We start from the raw sequence: 24328 nt of genomic DNA, 5'->3' as shown, positions 1-24328 counted from the left end.
GAAATTCTTTGGGGTGTGCCTTTATCTTAAATCATATAAATATGAGTTTGTTGACATTTAGAATAACAATTACTATTAAGCAATATGCTCTGAGACAAAGGATATGAAAAAATAAAAACTTTCATTCAGAACACAATGAATAGATATGCTTATACAATACACAGTATGAGTTAAAAGTCTTGGGTTAGATATTTGAAAATAAAAAATAATCAAGATTTAGAATATCTGATCTTGACTATTTTTAATAGCAAGAGAAGCTAAATAATAAGGTTCTGTAGAAAGAGTTTGAAGAAGATACTAAAAAAAAAAAAGCTGAGAGTAGGACCTGAGAAGCTTTACCCTTATTGATTCTATTTTAAACAAATATAAAATATCTTAATCTATATTTAGATTTGAATAATCCATAAGATTAATAAATTTTGTATTTATTTTATTATCTGCCGATTGTGACTTTGTGAACTTTATTTGATAAGTGGTTTGGAGTCATGATGGAAGCTCTTATACCTTAGATGTTAGTATATATCTACATATACTTTATAAAAACTTAGTGAGTTAATACATCTCAACATGACAATGACAAACGAAATGGTCATTTCATATGAGAATGAAATCTGGAATCTTCTCAAAAGCTGATAGGTTTGAACATACTATTTCTCCACCACAGCTGGTAAGTTAATAGTAAGAGCCATATAGTTCTTTCAAAATAGATAAAGGAGTAAATACTTAAAAAAAAAAAATCCTCCCCAAATAAAACCAGATTTTATTCTTTAGGAGAATAAATGAACAGATTAGGAAAGGTTATGAAATTTACAGTTCCATTTTATCCTAAGCTCTCTCAGCTACCTTTTATGTTAATACTTGTCCAGTGCAAATGTCACTGCATTTTCAGACAGTTTAAAAAAATGCTTTAGATGCCTTTCATTAGAAATAAAATGGAAACAAATATTACAAATATGTGAAGCTATCCTCAACCATGGAGTAATATTTGACAAAGTGGTGAGTATGTTTCCAAATACAGATTAGTTTCCTTTTATTCTCTTTTCCTCCTCTACCACCCACCCCCCCCAACCCCGTCTCCTTCCTTCCTTCCCTCCCTCACTCCCTCCTTTGCTCCCTCCCTCCCACCCTTCCTTCCTTCCTTCCCTCCCTCACTCCCTCCTTTGCTCCCTCCCTCCCACCCTTCCTTCCTTCCTTCCTTCCTTCCTTCCTTCCTTCCTTCCTTCCTTCCTTCCTTCCTTCCTTCCTTCCTTCCTTCCCTTCTTCCTTCCAATTTTAGGTCATTGATAGAAGAAATATTCAGTAACTTACTGGGAGAGACTGCTATAATAATTCAGGACAAATATGTCCTCTGGTGAGGGCCGTGCTGAAGGCACAGTGCATAGTTCTCTAAAGCTAAAGCACAAAGGTCATGAGGTCTCATGGCTTTCCCCTGAGTCTTCTAACCTGAGCTCTGATTTGGAGAAATAATCATTGTATAGGCCTGCTACAGAGGGCTCCCCCTGTTAGCAGTGACTAAGCAGTATGCTTTTCCTATGCTGCACTGGGAATTTATGCACTGAGAAGAGTCCTGGTCCAGGCTGCTGATCTTCCCTAGATGTCTGGCCATCACGGATTATTAAGTGGAATACTTTTCACCCTTTCCACAATTATATTTAAGCTTAGGGTTTCAAAGCTTTTATTTTCCTGCTACTATGTGTTGTGCGGTCATTTATTGGAGTGGCCAGTTTGTTATTTTAACTGTGGCTCAGAAACAGTGTCTGCTAGTAAACTGAAAATGATTCCCAAAGGGAAGATGTACTGTGGACTGTTGATACCCAATGCTTCCACTACAAAACCTGTGAAAGGGGTATGGTGTGTGGCCAGCCAAGTCAGGAGGGCCAAGCTAGAGGCAGCAGACAACAGCACAGAAAGGTGGGAAAGGTGGGGGCAAGAGAGAAAGAGGAGTAAGAGAAGCATGGCAAAACAAAAACAAAAACAGCAACCACAAAAAACCTACCCAAAGGAAGAGAACCCGATACTTAGCACAGTAAGACTAAGAAATACCTGATAGTAAACCAAAACCAAAGGATAAGGGGGGAAAAAAACAAAACAAAACAATAAGAATAAGAGAAGGCAAAAAAAGAGAATGGGAGTAATAAAGACTGAAAGAAGAGCCTTACAAGGAAAAGGAATGCACTAAATAACACGGCATAGCGTAGATAATTCACAGGCAGCCTAGCTCCCCAGCCAGAGGACAAGGTCTCTTTCTCACATATCAGAGTGCCACATTAGTGTGGCTTTATCAATCTCCAGGCCAAGGTCTTCTCTGATTTACTCCATGGTGCACTTCGACAGTCTGACAAAGCCTAGGGGCCCTGGAATGGTATGTTTAAATGCATAAAATATAATACATATGATTATAGCACAAACCAATTTTATTGAAATATCTGTTTATCAACTTATAAAAGAAACCACTGTTACTAATGTATGTGCTTCTTACATAATGCCTCTATAACAAGATCTTGTAGTGGGACTAGTGGCTAGTATTGTTTCGAAGTAGGAATGGGCATACATGCTCCTATGAGATAACTATGGCAGCTGTATTGTGATATGAAAATATTTATATTGGTGACTTAATCACTAGTACTGCTACTATTGAGGTTTATGGCCTGTGTTTAAAATGGAATGAGATGGTACATTGCCGTTTAAGCTTCACAAAGTTGCGATTTTTTTTTCCATGCAGGTTCATGAATGCGTTGAATTCTATTGGTAGATGCCTTGGAGGTCTCTGACCCCAAGAACTCCAGACAATGGCAACCATATAATTTATCATTTCCCACTGGGACACTTTGGCAAATGAAAGGGCTCTTAGTTGTTTTTCCAAGACAGTAGGTATAAATTGGGACAGGCCCAGGCAAATGATAATACAGCTGCTTTAGCACTCTGGGATCTTCTAGCGGCGTTAGCACTTTGGGACCTTCCTCCCCAGATCAGTTTTCACTTCTCTGACTCGGGAAAGTGGCTTTTTCTGCTCTGTTCTTAGGGATCAAGACTGTGGATAGTGGTATTGGAAAGTAGAGAAGACCTTCAGCTGGAAAATGATCCTTTATCAGGGCCACAACCAAGATATGGGATGCCTTTGTGAGAAATGAAAAATGGGCTTCCTTGGAGCAAAAATAGCCTCCTGGATCCTGGCCCAATGAACCCTGGCTTGTGTTTTAGCTCCCAGTGGCCCCCTTGGCTAGGTTCACTGTAGCCTTGGCCAATATCACCTGAAATGAGGGTGAATTATCAGAGTCCATTGCATTTCAGCCAAAAGTTTCAACTCCCCCTCCAACAATTTCTCTCGAGTAGACTTGCCAAAATAGTTTTTAAAGATTCACTTCGTTTCCCTTCCCACTTCCCAGTTATCAGGAAATGGCTTTGGCCCAGGCAGGTAGATGGAGAACCATGGGAAGAGGTCAGGATCTGAAGAATTTTTAGAGTAGATAATAAGGCCTTGAGTGATAAAGAGGGAACTGTGGTCCTGGAGTGTTTGCTAAACAGATGGCTCATGTTGTCCAGTGTTGGAAGAAGATAACAGAATGTCCCTGCTCCTGGAAATTAGCAAGTTTTTGTTTGTTCTGTTTGATGAAATAGAACCTGCTTAGTAGAAGAAAAAAACTCTTCTAAGAAAGCTTTTGACTTTGCAGGGGTGGCGACATCTCAGAAAATGCCCTCTTTATGTGCGTATAGACTATTTGGGAACCAGGCAACCTAGTTCTAGTTCCAGTTCCAGCTTTGACTCTAACCATCTCTGTAGCACTGGGCTGGTTACGTCAAATGTTCTGGGCTCTACTTCCCCAGTAAGAGGAAAGTTAGGAATTAAATGATTTCTAAAGTCCTTTTCAGTTATATGTGTGTATAATGTCAAAGATGTGTCTGACATTGTTTTATTTTTACTCCATATGATGTCTTCTCTGTTTAAGTTAATTCAGACTCATTTCTTTGCTTAGGTCTTCCAGCCCTTACATGTTACAGATCCAACAATGATAGATGGACACTCTACAGTCCTGAGGGTCTGTTACACCTGGAGCACTTCTGGGAACCTACAATAAAAGGATGAGGGGGAGTGACACAGAGAGAGAAATAGCTGACCGGTAAAGGGACAAGGTACGAAGGGGTGAAACAATTGATAACTTTTCTTGCGGCAATAATTGTCATGTAGGCAAGATATAGGAAGATGAAGAAGGGTTCCTTAGATTTTGACTATGTGCTTGTGTCCAACTCTTTATAAGCATACGATCATATCACTCTCTGCTAAAATCCTTTAAATTACTCCTGCTTGCATATAAGAGGATTGCATCCTTAGTATGGTTTAACAGGTCCTTGTTTAGCAATGGGCAGGTCTACGCAAACCTATCCCAAAGTTCAAGGAAGCTGAGAGGCTGAAGAGAGAGGCTGACAAATCTAGTTTATCAGAAAGAAACCTACAATTGGGACTTAGGAACAGAAGTCATGTCTGTATGTCAGGCGATAGCGAGACAAGATAATTGTCATGTAGGCAAGATATAGGAAGATGAAGAAGGGTTCCTTAGATTTTTGACTATGTGCCCATCTTGGTGGATCCCTGAGCCATTACCCACTAGACCCAGGGTTTACATATTATAGGAAAGGGATGATTCCAAAAGGATTTGTAGAACTATTGAATATGGTAACATCAAATTTGTTTGACCTAAGGGCAGGATTTATAGTAAGTAAGTACCCGCTCTTACACAAGGAACACTAGATAAGTGGAAAATCTTAGAGGCCTTCCAGGAACTGAAGTTAATCAGAAGTCAACATGGTGGATTAGCATCCAAGATGGAGTTGCTTTGGCCTCCACAGTCCTTTGTCACCTGGCTGTTACCTGTCACTTTATGTGCCATTTTCCTTGGCATACCCTGTGCCCTGGTATGTTCAAACTGGCCCTCTCCAACTCTGTAATCAGATATCACGTTGGCATCATGAAATCAGCCATGGTAGGAGGATTTGCACCACTGTTTATACTACAAAGCAAGCATTTTCCCTTAGAAAGCTGGTTGTAGAGTTTACAAGCACATACTGCTGCCCCTACCCCACCAAAAGACTCGATGCCCCTGCAACAGAAAGCACTTTTTCACATCTGCTTCCGCCGCCATTCCCTATTGCTGACAGTTTATCTGTCCTCCCCTCTCTTCTTCCTTTCTCTTCTTCTCTCTCTCCCTTTCTTCTATCTAATTATTCATCCACCTACACACCCACTCATTCATCCAAAGGTAGCCCGACTACATTCTAATTAATCTGCCATTTAATAGCTGAGTGAGTGACTGTGGGAAATTTTTCTAACCTTTAGTATGTCTCAGTTTTCTCTATGTGAAATGGGTATAATAATAGGTAGTTGTGAGGCTTAAATGAATTAACATGAACAAGGTGCTTTTTAACAGTATCTGGCACATGAGAAGTACTACTTAAGTCATTGTTATTATTATTGAACAAAATATTATTGATTGCTTACTGTTTACTCAGCACTGAATGTAAACAGATGAAAGCAGGTTTGTAAAACAAGCATAAGAAAATGTTCAAGAACCCTGAACAAAGCCTGATTATCCCAGGGGTATCAGAATTGACTTCATGGTCAATTCTTCGTGGAGCCAGGTCCATTTGAACCGAATCCTGGAAGATTATGTATACCCACCAAATTGATAAGACAGATGGGGTTATCCCAGGAGGAGGGAAAGCACACACACAGGAAAAGGGAACAGAATAATGACTTGTTAGGGTTTTGTGTAGCTGAGCATGAGGTCACAGACAGAGGAGATCTTTGATCAGCTCTGGGTTATGGCAAGATCTTCCAGGAAGTGAGCTGCAGTCTCCTTTTAGTCCTTTTTTTTTTCTCCTGTTGCCTGCACCAGTGTAGGTCTGAACTTTGAGTTTTCCAAAAGGTGTCAGAAGTCCATATTTTCATGTGTAAGATCCTAATGTTTGGTAGAACCAATTCATTTAAAACATAGTAGAACTAATTAAATTAAAAACAAAATAAAACAAAACAAAACACATATGCAGGCTATACTCAGCTTTCCACAGAAAAGTGGAGCCCTGGGTTTCCAGGCTTGGTTAAGGATGATAAGCTCTGCAATTGAAATTTCTGATTTTGAATATGATTCTGCCATTAGCCGTGTGACCACAGGTGAGAGTTTCTTAAGCTCTCTGAGCCTTGGTTTTCTGCCAAATGGCTATATTTCTTGTCTTTCATACCTTGCTATGAGGAGTTTTTTGGATGATGGAGATAAAAGTCCTTGCAAAGAATCAGACAAGTGTTAGAATTCTTCCTGGGTCCTAGCATGCTGTGGCAGAGCCATATACTCAGTACAGCCCTCAGCATGGTTTAAGTCACCCAAAGATACCTGAATGTCCTCACCTGCCTTGTTAATTTTAACAATAGATGGGGGAAGAAAAACGTAGGTGTATTTTTCCCCTTTATTCTGTTAAAAACATCACAAGGAGCTTGACATTCCATTTTGAAAGTCTGTGTGTCAAAGATCCAGCTAAGAGTTATTTATTGATTCTGCATAGATTCAGGGTGACAGAGAAAAAATTTCACCTCGACATGGTGTGTGTTTGTTGTTTCCTTGAGATGGGGGGGGCATTCTCTGAAAAGGCATCTGCTGCACTACTTGTTAATGGGGGTTATGTCAAAATCTGCACTTGCATTTGTGTAATTTCCCATCTTTTGATCCCTTTCCATTCCAGGCTGGCTTTGATCATAAAGGCTTTTAAGGAAATGATCAAACCCTATAAAAGTCAAATTATTTCTGGTTGAGGGGCTGAGCTTGGTGAATGTTGGCTTTGACACTGCTGAGAGTTGGATATGTACCCAGCTTGCTTCATTGGGGCTGGCTAAAAGCTCTGTGTAATTGCAGCTTTGCAAAAACTCCAGGCTATTATAATACATTGAATGTTGGTGTTGTCTGATTTGTGTTATCTTTATTTGTTTTGTTGTATTGCCTGATTGAACATGATCATAAGAAGCTTCAAAGATACAGGCAGACCTTGAAATAAGGATACCTAACTTTCAGAAGAACATTCATTATGAGTTTTGGCTCCACTGCAAAAATTTTACTACCTCTGCTTCTGGAACTGACCTGAGCCTCAGAGTCTGTTTTAGTCTCCTCTGAGCCTCAAGCCACCTGGACCTCAGGACTGCAGTGTCTGATGCCTCTATAGCTCCCGTTTCCTGCCAGTTTCTGGAGCCCTGTTCCCCGAACCACTGCAGGAGTCCCAGAGGGGCCAAGGTTCCTCTCCTCTGAGGTGGATTTGAGACACCTTGTTCCACTGAACTAATATTATAGATGAAATAGCACATTTGCTATTAAGGAAGTATCAAAGTCCTAACCCCCAATGAGATGGTATTTAGAGACAGGGCCTTTGGGAAGTAATTAGATCTAGATGAAGTCATGAAGGTGGGGTCCTCAGCATGAGATTAGTGTTTTTACAAGAAAAGACACCAGAAAGCGTGCTTCCTCTCTCTCTCCGCCTGCACGCACCAAGGAAAGGCCATGTGAGGACACAGTGAGAAGGCGGCTGTCTGCAACCCAAGGAAAGAGCCTACACCATCTGCATCAGGTATCAACCCTGCTGGTATCTTCTCCAGAACTGTGAGAAATGAATTCCTGTTGTTTAAGCTACCCAGTCTATGGCAATTTGTTAAGGCAGCCCTAACTAAGATAAGAAATTAATGTAGGTTAGCCTGGGCATCTCATCACCTTGTAAGCATCTCTTGGGATAAAAATGGACCTTGCTTTTGCATCTGTGTATATCACAAGCCTGGCCCATAATTGGCACTCAGTAACTATCTGTTGAATGAATCAATGAACACTAATGATTTAAGTGAAAAAATCCAATTTATAAATCAACATTTAGCGAACAGTTTATTCTAGTGTTGGGGACTTCCTGCAATCATGGAATAATGGTTTGAGATGAAGAAAAAAATAAATTATTTTAGGATGCACACACACACCCCCCCAAAATGTTAGCAACCTCTACTTTTTTTACTAGCTCACCCCACAGTGACATAATGATAGGAAAATAAATACAGTCAGCATGCTTTCCTATTTACCCAGCATGCAAGCAAATGACTGTTTCTAAGCATTTGCAATTTCATCAAGATCTCTTAGAACCATTCTCTATAAAGAGATGCTGAATTGAGCTGCTGACCTGCCAAAACCTAATTAACTTGAGTTTAGTAAAATAAAGAAGTCCTTTAAAAAAAAAGAGAGAGAGAGAGAGAGAGAGAGAATTACAGGAAGGGAATTCTAAGGTCCCTTTTAATTTGAAATCCCCAGTGGGCAGGTTGCCATAGAAGGACGTGATTTTTCTTACAAAATAGTGACTTTAGGATTTTTTCTTGTTGCTCTTAGAAATTCCTCAGACACTATGAGGAGTATACTCCATGGCTTTTGCCATTTGAGAATGGAGAAGCAATTTCCTCAAGATGCTATTCATCTTTATTCATATCTGGATGCAGATGAGTTCAGAATGTGTGGGTGTGGGATTTGAAGAGTCTGAAGTGCTTAGGTAACAGTTGGCATGCCAGTTGTGTAATGAAGAATATGTATTGACAATATTAAATTGTGGGCTAAATCTCATTTTTTAGTGTTAAAAAAAAAACACACACACAACAAAATTTCTAAAAGCTACAGTGTTGTTTTTATGCCAGGGATGTTTCTAAATGTTGGGACAACAGTGCTGAAAAATACGGGCCTCCAATATGCATCACTTTCTTCTGCCCAGCCTGGGTTTAGTGTGGAAAGCCCATATAGCTTTCTTTTTAACTAGAGAGTGCCGTAGTCTTTCTTTTCCTTCCTTCCTTCCTTCCTTCTTTCTTTTTCTTTCTTTCTCTCTTTCTTTCCTATCTTCCTTCTGTCTCTCTCTCTTTCTTCTCTTTCTTTCTCTCTTTCTTGTCTTTCTTTCTTTCTTTACTTCTTTCTCTCTCTTTCTTCTCTCTCTCTCTCTTTCCTTCTTTCTTTCTTTCTTTCCCTTGCTTCCTTCCTTCCTTCCTTCCTTCCTTCCTTTCTTCCTTCCTTTCTTTCTTTTCTTTCTTTCTTTTCTTTCTTTCTTTCTTTCTTTCTTTCTTTCTTTCTTTCTTTCTTTCTTTCTCTCTCTCTCTCTCTCTCTCTCTCTCTCTCCTTCCTTCCTTCCTTCCTTCCTTCCTTCTTTCTTTCTTTCTTTCTTTCTTTCTTTCTTTCTTTCTTGACAGAGTCTAACTCTGTCACCCAGGCTGGAGTGCAGTGGTGCAATCTCAGCTCACTGCAACCTCCACCTCTTGACTTCAAGCAATCCTCCTGCCTTAGCCTCCTGAATAGCTGTGATTACAGGTGCCTGCTACCACACCCAGCTAATTTTTGTATTTTTAGTAGAGACAGGGATTCACTGTGTTGGCCAGGATGTGTTTCTAAATGTACATTCATATTATATTCAGCTGAGTGAAGCAAATGGCATCAGTAATAACAGGTAAGAATAATTCACTTTTCATATTGAAGAAGAGCCTACCGGTTTCTAGAAAAATTAGTGGTAATTTATTGAGTTACCATGAAGTTGTTGTTTGCTTCTCAGCCTCTACCACCTCAAATTCACCATCAACTTCTAGGGCTTTATCAGGTGAAACTTTGTGCCATTACTTCTTTTATAAAGTCATGTTCTTTTCTCTACCTTACCTTTCCTTTGTGTGGATGGCAATGAAGAGGTCTTCTTTCTACTCAGTTGTAAATTGACTGGGAAGTCTGGGCACACTGTGTCCAGGGCTAGGAAACGTTTGCGGATTCTGTGGATAGCAGGCATCTCTAGTAATACGTGGATATTCAGGGTCCTAGATTAGTCATGGAATGCCTAGAGCAGGAGATTTAGCCATTTTTCCTGCTATAGATCCCTTTGGCAGTCTGGTGAAACCTATGTACCCTTTTTCAGAATGATATTTTTAAATTTTAAGAAAGTACATAGGATTACTAAGAGCAAGACAAATAACACAAAGTACACTGAATCTCACAGAATTTACAACATTATGGATGACTAATATCATCACCCAATGTGTCATCAATAATAATCTTAAACTTACTTTAAATAACACATTTCAACATTTTGTTTAACCATCAGATGTGTTTGAACTTGCCTGGTCTAGACTTGTAGCCTACATGTATATCATATTCCAAACAGCAATAGTAACTTTCGAAGAATCAAAAATTCTCATTTGAACTTTCCAATTTTGCAAAATTGTAATGACTAATTTAAATGCCTGACTTCTTTCCATTGATGAAGAACAAACAAGTATGAATAAGGAATTCCACAAAGCATTGTAGATGTCTAAATATCTAGGGTGGGATAATGCATCTTCCACATTTCATGACTGAATGACTGCCAAGTGAAGAATTGACCAATACTTGTCTCTATATATTATGAGGTGCTATGATCAGGAGAAATTAACTATCATGACTTTAATGTCATGATGTAAAAAAATAAATTTTCAGGATTTGTGGAAGAATTGTATTGTCATATAAAAAGAACATTGTGACTTTTACTGGTGATGTCCCAGATATATAATGGTAGTGTAATCTGTTGCCTGCCTTTTAAATGGAAGGAAATGCCAAATTTCAATTAAGGGTCAATGGAAAGAAATGAGAAGAGATCCTACACAGTTTTAGATCCCTTACATTCTAGCCACGGCCTCATCATGGACCTGTCGGACCCTGAAGTTAAAAACTTCTGTCTCAAAGTGTGAACCAATACCTGATGATGTGGAAAATAACAGCTAAAACAGTTCTCAGAAAAATAAGACCTACAGATGGGATTATAAAAAGAATGTCATTTACTGTTTGTTAACTTATTTAACAAACACACCATAGTTCAACCTAAAGTTTGCAATTGACTTCATAATTGGTCCCTTTGGAGAGAGATACTGTTGCCTTTATTCAAAATAGTATTGAGTCTTCTCTGAGAAGCAGTGGTATAATATTTTGAATATTGTCATCAATGTTCATTCTTAAATGGTTTTGGGGTGGTTCTGGTGTTTTGAAATAAGCCAAAGTCAATTGAAGTAAGGCTACTGAATGAAGAAGGTAATCAAGGTGTGTGAACACCAGACTGGGACTTGAAAATCCTAAGGATTTTTTTGGAAGGGGCTCATCAGCTACCCTGAAGGTTGCTTTGTAGCAGGTGGAGACGAGGTAGGGATGAGATTCAGAAAGGACTGCATTTCCAAAATGATAGCATCCTTGGAGTCAGCTTATAATTCCCTGGAATGACTACCTTATAGAGGAACACTCATTTCCCTCATTAAATAGTCCCATTCTATATAGTCTTGAATAGAGCTGCACTGTTCAATAGAAATATCATGCTAGCCACTTGGGTAATTTAAAATTTTTTTCAGTAATTGCATTAAACATGTAAAAAGAAAAATGTGTACTTAATTTCAGTAATATACTTAATCCAGTATATTCAAAATTATCGTTTTGACTTGTAATCAAATAAAATGTATTAAATTTTACACACTAAGTCTTTGAGATCTGGTGTTATATTTTATACTCACACCATGTTGCACTTTGGACACTAAGTTTTCATCAGAAATACTTGACCTATATTTAGATTTTATAAAATTTACAGTTGAAAAAAAAAAGTTCATATGTCTAAGTTGTTTTCAAACATACTTAAACATTTTCCAATGACTGAATTGGATATTAGTCTTTAAATTTAAATTAATCACAGTTAATAAACTTAAATAATTAGCTCCTCAGTTACACTAGCTACATTTCAAGTGCTCAGTAGCCACATGTGGCCAGTGGTTACTGCATGGGACAGGACAGGTGCAAACTATATGAAGAAACAATTGGAGAGGAATTCATAGGCACCGCATGGGCTTTAAACTCACTGGAACCATTAGAATCATGCTTGTCTTTCCAGTTTTTTGTTGTCTTTTCTATGAATCACTTTGTTTAGTCTTTTTGTTAATCTGATATTTTTCCAAAAGTCTCCCCACCTTCTCTTTAGAATCCTTTTGTGTGACCCCTCCCAAAGGCCTTTCCTTATGAGTATTTATTATTTATATCCAGGGACACCACATGGTCTCTGCTTCATAGACAGAAGGTTCAAGGGTGAGTTTAGGTGACTAGATGAAGACAGGAAGTTAATGTCCCTACACCAAGTCAGGATGGATAAACAGCTAAACCACAGGAGTAAAAGTTCCTTGCTCAGAGCCCCACAAGGCAGCCATCACTTTTGAAGTACCTCTACTTCTGATTATGAAGATTTGGTGGATTTGGTGTGGGATGTAGGAAACTGCATTTTTGTTAAGTTTCTCTTACTCTCCCTACTCTCCCCACTAAGTGATTCAAAGAGCCTAATTTAAGAATTGTTACCCTAAACCCCTCTCCTCCCACTATATTCTTTTTAGCAGTGGTCCTCAAGCTGTGTTCTTCTCTCTTTGTGAGATCACCGTGTCTTGTTAAATTGAAGAGTTCTAGGCTCTGCCCCAAGTCTGCAAATCAAAATATCTGAAAGCATGGCACTAGGAATCTACTTAAAACAAAACAAAACAAACATACCCCCAAAACTCCCTAAATAATTGTTATGCCTTATTAAAACAAACAAACAAACAAAACACTGCTTTATGCAGACCCCAGCTTAGACATAAAGAATTTGCTAATCCCAGCCTTTCTCATTCATCCTCTTTTCCAGTAACTGGCATTTAAAAACCCATGTCATATTTATTCTGCCTCCCCTCTGTCAAGGTTATTTTTAAAATATGGGACTGGGATACAAAGATATAGATCATGAGGTCCTGTTTCTGATCTCAGAGAGCTTGCAGATGTAGGAGGAAGAGATAGAGACCTGTGGAAAACTGTTTATAAAGCACTACAAGTGGAGTACTGCATGGCATGCTGAGTGTAGAGCACATAAAGAGCACAAGAATCATATCCATTGGACTGTGAGCTGGTGAAATGGCTTAGAAAGGACTTTGGGCGGGCGCGGTGGCTCAAGCCTGTAATCCCAGCACTTTGGGAGGCCAAGGCGGGTGGATCACGAGGTCAGGAGATTGAGACTATCCTGGCTAACATGGTGAAACCCCGTCTCTACTAAAAATACAAAAAACTAGCCGGGCGTGGTGGCGGGCGCCTGTAGTCCCAGCTACTTGGGAGGCTGAGGCACAGAATGGCGTAAACCCGGGAGGCAGAGTTTGCAGTGAGCCGAGATTGCGCCACTGCACTCCAGCCTGGGAGACACAGCGAGACTCCATCTCAAAAAAAAAAAAAAAAAAAAAAAAAAAAAAAAGGACTTTGGGAATCCTGAGTTGATCCAGGAAAGGTCAAATTGGTGTTCTGCCGGACAGCTAGAGGCAGGGAAGGACACCTGGAGATTTGATATGAATTAAGGTGTGAACAGGGAAGCAGGGCCCCTGTGAATGACATGGAATAATAGATTTATTACTAGAATAAACAGATCTTCCACAGTTGTGGGAGATACTTGGAATGCAAAGGTCTTGCAGGGCACAAAAAGTCACTCAGTAGGGACCATGAAGGAAGCTGGTGAAGAAATCTATGGCAGGTATTGCCTCTACTGCTGGTGGTGGGACTGAAGTTGCTCTAGGTCAGCAGGGCTCAGGGAAGAAGAAATTGGGACTGGTGTGAGGAGAAGCAAGGGCAAACTAGAACTTATAAGGATGAACAAGGACCTGTGCCCCAGTAGCATAGGTGGCCTAAGGAGAAAGCAGACACTCTTTGCCCTGGAGCTGCACACCCAGACTGGGAAACTGGGGGTGGAGACCCAGGGGGATGCAGAAGAACTGTGGGCTACTTGTGCTCTCCCCAACACTGCCAGCCAGGAGATCAGCAGCAATGTGTGTTAGCTGAGATAGTGCCTTCCAAGGGTAATTCTGCATAGCATGTCTGCCTTCCAGATCTCAGGATGACTTTTCTCATGGCCAGCCTCAACTGGATTCCCACAGGAAAGGGAAATCTGGGAAACATGGTCCTACATAGCTAAGTCAACACGATAGAAAACCACTGCAGTTGGCTTAGGAAACCTGAGCTGGCAGTGGCGAGATGGAACGTGGGCATGTTGGGGCAGGGGACTGAGGTGGGATGGCAGGGTATTAGCCTATGTACAGTGGTAAAGCAGCAATGATGACCTTGAGGAGTTTTATCCTCTATATATTAATGGATTTAAATGGAGGAGTAACTTGATAAAATAGATTTTCTTTAAAAAAAAAATACATTTTAAAAAATCAAATTTTTTAAAAAATCAAAAAATTTTAAATGTCAGAACAGTTTTCAAACTTTTTGGTATCAGTATCCTTTTAGACACTCAGCAATTACAGAGGATGTTAAAGAGGTCTTGTTCATGTGGGTTATATTTATCCATATTCACTATATTAAAACTTAAAACTGATAACATTTTTAAATGTTTACTAACTAATTGAAAAAAGTAAACCTATCACATGTTAACATGAAAACACATTTTGATGAAAAAATTATGTTTTGCAAAGCAAAAAGTATTTCCTGAGAAGAGTGGTATTATTGTATAGTTCTACACATCTCCTTCATGTCTCGCTTAATAGAAAACCGTTGGATTCTCATATCTGCTTCTACATTCACTCTGTTGTGATATTCTATGTCAGGAGCCTTCAGAAAACTCCACTGTATGTTGTGAGCGAGAGAGACAGAGAGTAAAAAAGGCATATCACACCTTAATCACATTGTAGAAATAGTCTCATCTTCAGGAATCCCCTGCAAGGATCTTAGGGACCTCCTGGAGTCCCTGGACCAAACTTTGAGAGCCACTGGTGTGGTGGAGAAGATGGCTCTACCAGCAAGTGGGGATACCAGCAGGCCTTGTAATAACTTAGGGGAGAAAGATGAAGGCCTGCACCAAGGTGTATCTTCAGGAAAGGAGAAGAAGATGAATGGGAGAGAAGCTAAGGAGACATAAGCCATAGAACTTAACAACTCATAGGATGTGGGGATGGAGAAGAGGGCAGAGTCTCTGAGAATGATTTGGCGAAATGAATAGCTGGATGTCAGCAGGCTGCTGGTACAGGTATAGGGCGTTACTCAGCCACCTCGGCCCCACACAAGTCAGTTTCTCTACAGGCTTTGACCCAGTGAAAAGGAAGCAGGAGGTCCAGCCCTAGGTCAATGACTGGATTTTAAGAATATCACTACACACCAGCAGGAATTAAGATGGGCAGAGTTGGCTGGGCACAGTGGCTCATGCCTGTAATCCCAGCACTTTGGGAGGCCGAGGTAGGCAGATCGCAAGATCAGGATATTGAGGCCATCCTGGGTAACATGGTGAAAGCCTGTCTCTACTAAAAATACAAAAATTAGTCAGAATTCCTGACACTTCACACCTGCTGTATATCCCAGACAATGAGACAGAGGCCTAGAGACCCTTGTGAGTTGTCCAAGATCACACATCTAGTGGGTGGCAAACTGGGAGCTGACTCTAAATGCCCAGGCCAGCTCATTCCACCACTCCATGTTGAGTCCTGGGCTGACATAGCCATTTATATATAAAACCATCTATACAGGTGTAGTTCTGTTCCTGTAATCTCAGCTCTTCGGGAGGCTGAGGCAGGAGAATCACTTGAACCCAGGAGGTGGAGTTTGCAGTGAGCCGAGATCACACCACTGCACGCAAGCCTGGCGACAGAGCGAGACTCCATCTCAAAAAAAAAAAAAGGAGGGAGAATTTCCAGAAGCATTCAAGTGTAGGCTGGTTTAGTCTGCGATGTTCGCATATGCAGCGACACAGGGAAAAATAATTGGTTGGTGAGTGACAAAGACGAGGGATGAAGTTTGTAAAATGCCCTTCTCCTTGGGGTTGGACACATTCATGGTTGTAAGAGCACTTGGGAGGGACTCAGGAATCCAGAATGGTGACATGGTTTTGTATACACACATATATGTGTGTGTGTGTGTGTGTGTGTATGTATACATGTGTATGTGTATGTGTGTATATATATATATGGTTGTATGAAAACACATATATAAAACTGTATACACTAGACATGTATGTGTGTGTGTGTATATATATATGTCTGTGTTTATATGTGTGTGGTATACCTGTATAGATGGTTTTAAATATAAATGGCTATGTCAGCCCCAGGACTCAGCATGGAGTGGTGGAATGAGCTGACCTGGGCACTTAGAGTCAGCTCCCAGTTTGCCACCCACACACCCACTAGCTGTGTGATCTTGGACAACTCACAAGGGTCTCTGGGCCTCCGTCTCATTGTCTGGGATATACAGCAGATGTGAAGTGTCAGGAATTCTGTGATACGATGTGCCTTTTTTACAGGCCACAAAGAGTGATCTTCTGGAGGACACAAGGATTCCGTCACTGTCAGAGTTTGGCTAAGTAGCATTTTCCTGAGCCCCTTCTCAATCTTGTCTGTTGAATGATTTGGAAATGAATAAGGACGCAGTCAGTCTGATGTCAGGGGACTATATATAGCAGCTGCATGTCTCAGGAGTTGCAGGTCTTGTCATTTGTTTGGATATGGTCCCCAGTTTGGCCGGGCAACCTTGGCATTTTCTTGTCTTCTTAGTTCTTGAGAAGCCTTTTCTTACCAGGTAATTCTGCATAGACACACATTCATGCACAAGTATGCACACACATATACACACACAGAGCAGTTTGACCATGCTCTGCTCAGCATTTCCAAGTACACCACTGTGGTGTGAAAGGTGGTTTAGATGTGTACGAATTGTTTTTTGATATTTACATATGCTTTGATAAGTATTAGAAAAATAAAACAAGCATAACAAAGCCATCTATGCAGACGTTATTTCTTAGGATAAGGAATCATTTAAATAAGTAAGTTGACTTCAAGAAGAAGATTACATAAGTATGAACACAGGTAGAGCTTAGATATAGCAGAAATCTTGAAGGTAGTATTTGAGTGACTAATATGTGGGAAGTACTAACTTAATTGTGTTGATGAGGCTTTTGTTCTCCAATTCAGAAGAGGAGAGTGCCTTACCAGGTAATACCTGGTACCTATGTCAGAAGTGTTTTTATTCATTGATTTGATAACTCAGCCTAAAAATTCCTTGGAGAATCTGAGTTATTTCACGTCTACTTCATATTGGTCATATCTGGTACTTAGAATGTTAGACTTTAACCTGGATACAATTAGGGGGAACAATCTGACACATTTAAATGAGGAAAAATTATGCAAAGCAACTGACCCTGGAATCTACGAAAATGTCAATGTTACCAAGGACAGGGGAAAAAAACCATGCTGGGGAACAGTTCTAAATTAAAGTAAACTAAAGAGATATGACAATGAAATATAATGTGTGATTCATAATGGAACCCTGGATTAAAAATAAAATGTTATTAAGGGCATTTTGGGACATTTACGGAAATTTGAAAACCCACTGCTCATTAGATATCAATTTTGACCTAGGTATCAATTTTGGACCTCCTAAGTGTGACAATTGCAGAATAGGACCATATTCTTGGTCTTAAGACATTCATATTGAAGTATTTAAGGGTAAGTACATCAATGTCTACAACTAACTCTCAAATGGTTCAGCCAAAATACACACACATAAACATATACTCACACATATAATGCCCATATATACATAGATAATATACACATATACACATATACACATGCATATCAAAACATAGACCTGCAGACACATACACATACAGACATACGCACATGCATAGATACAGACAAAGACACAGACATCCATCCATACATATATCTATACATGGAGAGGGAAAGCAAACATGACAGAACATTAACAATTGGTCAACCCAGAGTGTTTATTTGCAATTCTTGCAACCTTTCAGTAGACTTAGACTTAAATTTTCCAAATTAATAGTTGCAGAAAAAAAAATTAGACTTTTTGAGTTAAAGAAATCTTAGAGATAAATCTAAGATGTTTGTCATGTGGATTAAGTAGCAGGTGTTGAGAACTTGGATAAAATTTTTGAGCCTACTAAAGAGGATGTTTACATTGTGCAGAGACCTGTAGTTGCTTCCCAACTATTCCACAGACAAGAGTCCCTCCACAAAGTAACTATGAGACATAAAGATGGTCTCTGGTAAGCAAAGAAATCATTTAAGTAAGTAAATTGACTTGCTCAGACGAACTCAGCAAAGATGGTTCATAGTGACTGCCTGGATTCTAGCTTGCATAGACTTTACTGTAACAGCTGATCTAACAATACTATTACACACAGAATGGCCTCTGCTATTATATATGTATATATATGTGTGTGTGCATAATTTTCATTCAATAAATATTTTTGAATGCCTACTATGCTTCAGGCATTGCTTCCAGGGTCTGGAGGTAAGAAAATTAAGATCCTACTTCTCAAACACATTACTTTCTGGAGTGTGAGGGATAGAAAATAGCCAAACAAGCAATTAAAGCAATGGAGGTATTTCAAAAATTGCAATCTTGTAATGGAAAAACAATTATGAGGGTAACTAAAGAGCTTCTGCACAGCAAAAGAAACTACCATCAGAGTGAACAGGCAACCTACAGAATGGGAGAAAATTTTTGCAATCTACTCATCTGACAAAGGGCTAATATCCAGAACCTACAAAGAACTCAAACAAATTTACAAGAAAAAAACAAACAACCCCATCAAAAAGTGGGCAAAGGATATGAACAGACATTTCTCAAAAGAAGACATTCATACAGCCAACAGACACATGAAAAAATGCTCATCATCACTGGCCATCAGAGAAATGCAAATCAAAACCACAATGAGATACCATCTCACACCAGTTAGAATGGCGATCATTAAAAAGTCAGGAAACAACAGGTGCTGGAGAGGATGTGGAGAAATAGGAACACTTTTACACTGTTGGTGGGATTGTAAACTAGTTCAACCATTATGGAAAACAGTATGGCGATTCCTCAAGGATCTAGAACTAGATGTACCATATGACCCAGCCATCCCATTACTGGGTATATACCCAAAGGATTATAAATCATGCTGCTATAAAGACACATGCACACGTATGTTTATTGCGGCACTATTCACAATAGCAAAGACTTGGAATCAACCCAAATGTCCATCAGTGACAGATTGGATTAAGAAAATGTGGCACATATACACCATGGAATACTATGCAGCCATCAAAAAGGATGAGTTTGTGTCCTTTGTAGGGACATGGATGCAGCTGGAAACCATCATTCTTAGCAAACTATCACAAGAACAGAAAACCAAACACCGCATGTTCTCACTCATAGGTGGGAACTGAACAATGAGATCACTTGGACTCGGGAAGGGGAATATCACACACCGGGGCCTATCATGGGGAGGGGGGAGGGGGGAGGGATTGCATTAGGAGTTATACCTGATGTAAATGACGAGTTGATGGGTGCAGCACACCAACATGGCACAAGTATACATATGTAACAAACCTGCACGTTATGCACATGTACCCTAGAACTTAAAGTATAATAATAATAAATAAATTAAAAAAAAAAAAAGAAAGTGATTGAGGATGGGTTCTCTGAGGAGATGGCCAACCGTTAAGATTAGAAGGAAGAGTATTTTATTTTCCATGTCTCTGCTATTTATTCCTAATTCCCCCAGCCTTTGAGTTTGCCCTAATATCAAGGTCAAAGGCCTTCTGAAACCTGACCATTCTGCTGGACTATCCCAAGATCTGTTTCTGACTATGGTCCCTTCCAAGTGACCATACAATGTGGCCAACCCGAGGGTGTGCGCTTGTTTCCTTGTTCTCTTGTTGACGAATGCAGATGTTCTCTATACACTTATTCACAATGTAGGCCACCTCATCTTTATGATAAACTTTTAAAGAAACTTAATCCAAAAAAAACCACAGAAATCTCATTTGTTCATTCTGATACATGGTGATGAAAGTGAGTTATAATCCCTGAATAATGCAGCAGGAAGCCTTCCAACCAGCGACTTTCAATAATGCCACATTGGCACCCCTCTGAATTATTATCTGCTTTTACTAATTCAATATGACAGGTTTCTAAAGCAATTTGAGTTCATGTAAAAGCAGTGAGAGAGTATTCAAACTTGCTTGAAGGAGAGTGAGGATAAAGAACTTATATTGCATTCTCCTTGCAACACCGATCAAGATCCATTTGGATTCATTTCCTGGAGGCATTAAGTATGTTTTATCTTTCTTTTGCAGTCACCTTTTCAGTTTCCTCTGATAATTACATTCTATCTGCAGTGCTTGAATTTACCCCAGAGTGTAGAACCAGTGAGCTGATTCTTCAGCCCAGAGGCCACTAAGGATAGGAGGCTAAAAACAAACAAACAAACAAACCAAAAAAAAACAAAAACAACAAAAAAAACCTGATTTTAACATGCAGGCCAAAAAATATGCCCCTCATGCAAAAATCACTCAAGAGATAGGCCAGCAGGTGAAGAGGATCCTATGGAGGATTCAAAATATCAATGTTTTCTCTATTTCCCCTGTTTCCACCTGGGTGAACCAAAGCTAGCCTCCAGACGGTAGGGTGTGAGTGAGGCAGTGTGGTGTAGTGTCAGATATACAGGATTTGGACTCAGGGAACCTAATTTGAGTTCCAGTCCCACCACTTATGGCTGTGAATTTGGCTCAAGGCCTGGCCCATAGTAAGTACTCAGCAAATATGAGCCCCACATCTTCTTTCTCCATCTTGATTCTTTTTACTAAAGTGGGTAGCTCCTTCTCACCTTTCCAACTCATCTCTTTCCATCCGCTCCCTCAGCTACAGCCATACTGGCCTTCTTTCTGTTTGTAGAACATACCAAGAATCTTCCTGTTTCCAAGCTGCTGAACTTACGCTTCCTTCTGCTTGATGCCTTCCTGCCTCCAATCACCCCATGGCATGCTACTCACTTTTTTCAGTTCTCAGCTCAAATGTCACCCCTAAGAGTAGCCTTTCCTCCCTTGGTCACCCTCCAACACATGTTACCCTAAGGTTTTTCTTCATGGCGTCTCTCACTATCTTAACTGTTTTGATGACTCATTTGTGTTTTGTGCATATTGTCAGACTCTCTCAACCCAGAGCTCCTGGGAGCAGAGACCATGGCTTTTGTGCTTTCAACCCTGTATGCCACCACCTGGCACATACTAGTTGCTCAACAAATATTTGTTGGATGGAAGTTACTTGGAACTCTAAAAGAAATGGAACAGCCTTGAAGGGCTGTTCTGAAAATCAGATAACACAAGGCTGCTGGGAGTGCCTTAGAAATTATAAAACATTATGTGAATAAAATGTATGATTAAGCCTTCCCTACCTGTCCATGAAGAAACCCTTCCATTGCCCCAGCCCAAATTATCCTCTTCATATTCTTACAGCGTTATGCATCACTCTAAAGATACAGCATTTCTGACACATGATTTAACGCCTGATATGGCTCATTGGCAGGAGTTTCAAATGAAACTTGGAGGAATTTGAAGCAAGAGAAAAAAATCTCCTAGCTTGGAAATTGCCACTAGGCAAAGAATTTACAGGTGTAAACTTCAATCCCATGGAGTACACAGAGCATGCCATGTTCACACAATATCCAGCTTCGGAGGGAAGCTATTAAGAATTTAAGCTACATATAGCTTCCCCGCACCAAGCTTTGCTTAAAGAAAATGTCATATGCCTGTGTTTTGGGGATGAGGAGGCAGAAATCTCTGCAGAGGAGAGTTCAGCTTGGAGCAAGCACAGGGGTACCATGGCCCATTTTTGTTCATTGTGTTCCTTGACTACAACGGTGCCTTGATGAAGGACAGGACTGATGAGGAAGGAGTACATCTTGCCCATGTATGGTATAAGAAGTTTGGGTTATTTATTTATTTATTTTTTCATCTACTTACCTTTGTGGAAAATTTTCAACCTTTACTATTTATAACCTTTTCAGGCTTCAACCAAGATGTATTATGTTGGCTTTGAAAGAGCTTGATTTAAATTGTGGAGGGAAAGAAAGGGGATTTCAGAAATCTCAATCAGTTATTCCTGATGTTTAGAAAGATGCATTTTTTTTAGAAGTGTGGAAATCGTCCTAATAAAGACTAAATCAGACAGCGATTGGCACTGATTTCAGAAGGTAGAAACCCCTCCTTCCCTGTCGCCTTGTAGATACAGTGCAGAATAGTGCTGTGCTTTTTTGTACCCACATTCCATTTTTACACGAAATGAAAAGAGCTTTTTTGTTTGTTTGTTTCAGTAAAAATTAAAATCTCCAGTTTTCAAGAAAATGAAACAAAATCCTGAACCTAGTAGAAATCATTTTACTTGGGGCTTTCAAAATGAATACTCTCCATTTTTCTTAAAATATCAATAAAAGGATTTTGAATCCAGTCTGTGTTTCTCCTATCCCTTCCCTAGAGAACCAGAATCCTGCCCACATCTCCTTCCATATGGGCTCTCTTTGTTTGATTCCTAAGAGGACCCCTCACACAAATGCCCATGTCTACTGGGAAAAATGTGTATAGCACACAAAGATTTTGATGCTTGATTTGTAATGTTTAAGCTGTAGCATTTTAATTTTTAATTTGAGTGCTTTGAAGAATGGGCAGTTGCAACACCGAACTTGTAATATGGACTCTGCCTTAACATCAGCAAATGATCTGTAATAAAGACAATGAATATACTGGCTCTCTTAAACCCTCCAACCTTCCATTCCTCCCTCGAGGCAACTCAAAAATAAGAATGGGGCATTTTTCTCCACTTGAAAGCTGAAAGTTTCTTTTAGGGAGCTTTGTTTGAAGAAAGAGGTGGATTAAGTAGCACAGAATAAATCACATATTAAGTGCAGCCCTGAAATACAGCTCATTTAGAGGATTAAAACACAACCTTTCAAAAAGTGTTTATAAAACAGGCTACTTATGTTCTTGAGAAAAGAATTAGAAATTGAGTATAGATCTGATGCCTAAAGGGTTCCAAGGGTTTCATCATTTGACTTAGGACCAGGCTGTCCCAAGACAGCAAAACACTGAAAAGGATTTTGCTGTTCACACAAAACATCACACAGGTAATCCACTTGTTTGCTTGTTTTCAAGGATGGGAAGCCTCTACTGGTCTTCGTGGAGGAACTACCATTGGGGTTCTAAGATTAAAAAAGAATTATTTGCCTCTCTGATTTCTCCTCTATTTTGTTTCTTTGGGAATATTTAGTTGAGAATATTTAACATGAAATACTTTATCAAGGAAGTGAAGAGAACATTCCTAGATCCCAACTGTGTGATTATTTTTCCCCAGATCCCTCTTTTCATACCCTCAAATTAAAAATAAAATCAAACTCTGAGTTTTAATTTCATGGTGTTGCCTAATGTCCTGCATTTTCATCACATTTGAAGGTACAATGTCTCAACTCAGACCTTAACACTTCGTGCCTGTGTCCAAATTCATTCCTCCTTCTCCTTCTCCCTCTACCTCATACTTCACATCACTGACAGATTCATCATGTTAAAATACCACTTTAATTTGGTTACTTCCTTGTTTAAGGCATTTGGTGACCTTAAACTATCTATAATGCCAAATGCTTTAGTCTGGCATCTAAGGCCACCCTATGGGCCTGTTCTCCTTCTCCTGAGATGTTGCATGGTGCTATTCTGCACTCATGTTGAACATCATCCAAAATGTTTCTTTACTTCTTAACACACTCTGCCTTTTGTACCTCCCTGATGGAGCCCCCACTTGGAACTGGCTCCCTCTTTCCCTCTACTTTTCCAGTGCAATTTCATCTTCTTAAGACCCAGTACAAACGCAAATACAGAAGTTTTCATTGACCACCTGTGATGAAAATAATTCCTCTTTTAAAATAAACTTCTATTTCTTTAATTTATTTGTTCCATGTCTTCTGCCTATATTTCTATGTTTTCTCTCTCAAATTTGATTGTAAAACACTTAAAGTCTGAGACCGTGTCTCATAGCTTTGTGTGTCTCCACTTACTGCTTACCTTGTCATCTTACACATTGTGGATACTCAGTAAATATCTGTTACCTGCTCTCAAAAGTAAAGTTATGTTCTTTCTAAAAAACATGAAGGTTGTATGGCTCCCATTTCTGTGAGTATTAAATAAGTTTTTCTGTTCAGCCTCAGCGATTGTGTCAGGTTTTGTTTTTTGTTTTTTTTTTTTTTTTACTTCCAGGATATATATGGGTTGCTGGATTCAGAGTTTGAAAGGTCCAAGAGGGAGAGTGTGTAAAACACATTTGGAAGAAAAGATCATGCTAGATCTGGAAGTGAGGAGAGAGGAGTCACGCAGCTCCCCCACCAGTGGCAGACTGAGGTCAGGCCAGTGGGAACAGCACACCCTGGATACAGGCAATAAGCAAGTACAGAGAGAATTTGAAAATATTGT

The 24328-nt window shown here is 39.6% G+C and overlaps 1 protein-coding gene across 5 annotated transcripts in view; it reads left to right on the top strand.

Moving 5' to 3' along the window:
* The window catches only part of LRRC3B (leucine rich repeat containing 3B), an 89857-nt gene that overhangs the window by 5342 nt on the left and 60187 nt on the right, over positions 1 to 24328 (top strand). For 2 of the 5 annotated variants that reach the window (XM_015132267.3, XM_015132265.3), the window contains exon 2: positions 3975 to 4131. The exons of the other annotated variants lie outside the window; for them this stretch is intronic. The gene's annotated coding sequence lies outside the window, so the exon portion shown is untranslated. The remainder of the gene's footprint in view (positions 1 to 3974; positions 4132 to 24328) is intronic. 5 annotated transcript variants of the gene reach the window in all.

The sequence above is a fragment of the Macaca mulatta genome, chromosome 2 (assembly GCF_049350105.2).
Source record: "Macaca mulatta isolate MMU2019108-1 chromosome 2, T2T-MMU8v2.0, whole genome shotgun sequence".
Taxonomy (NCBI): Eukaryota; Metazoa; Chordata; class Mammalia; order Primates; family Cercopithecidae; genus Macaca; species Macaca mulatta.
The sequence above is the reverse complement of the archived record's forward strand: the minus strand, read 5'-3'. Positions and strand labels throughout refer to the sequence as shown.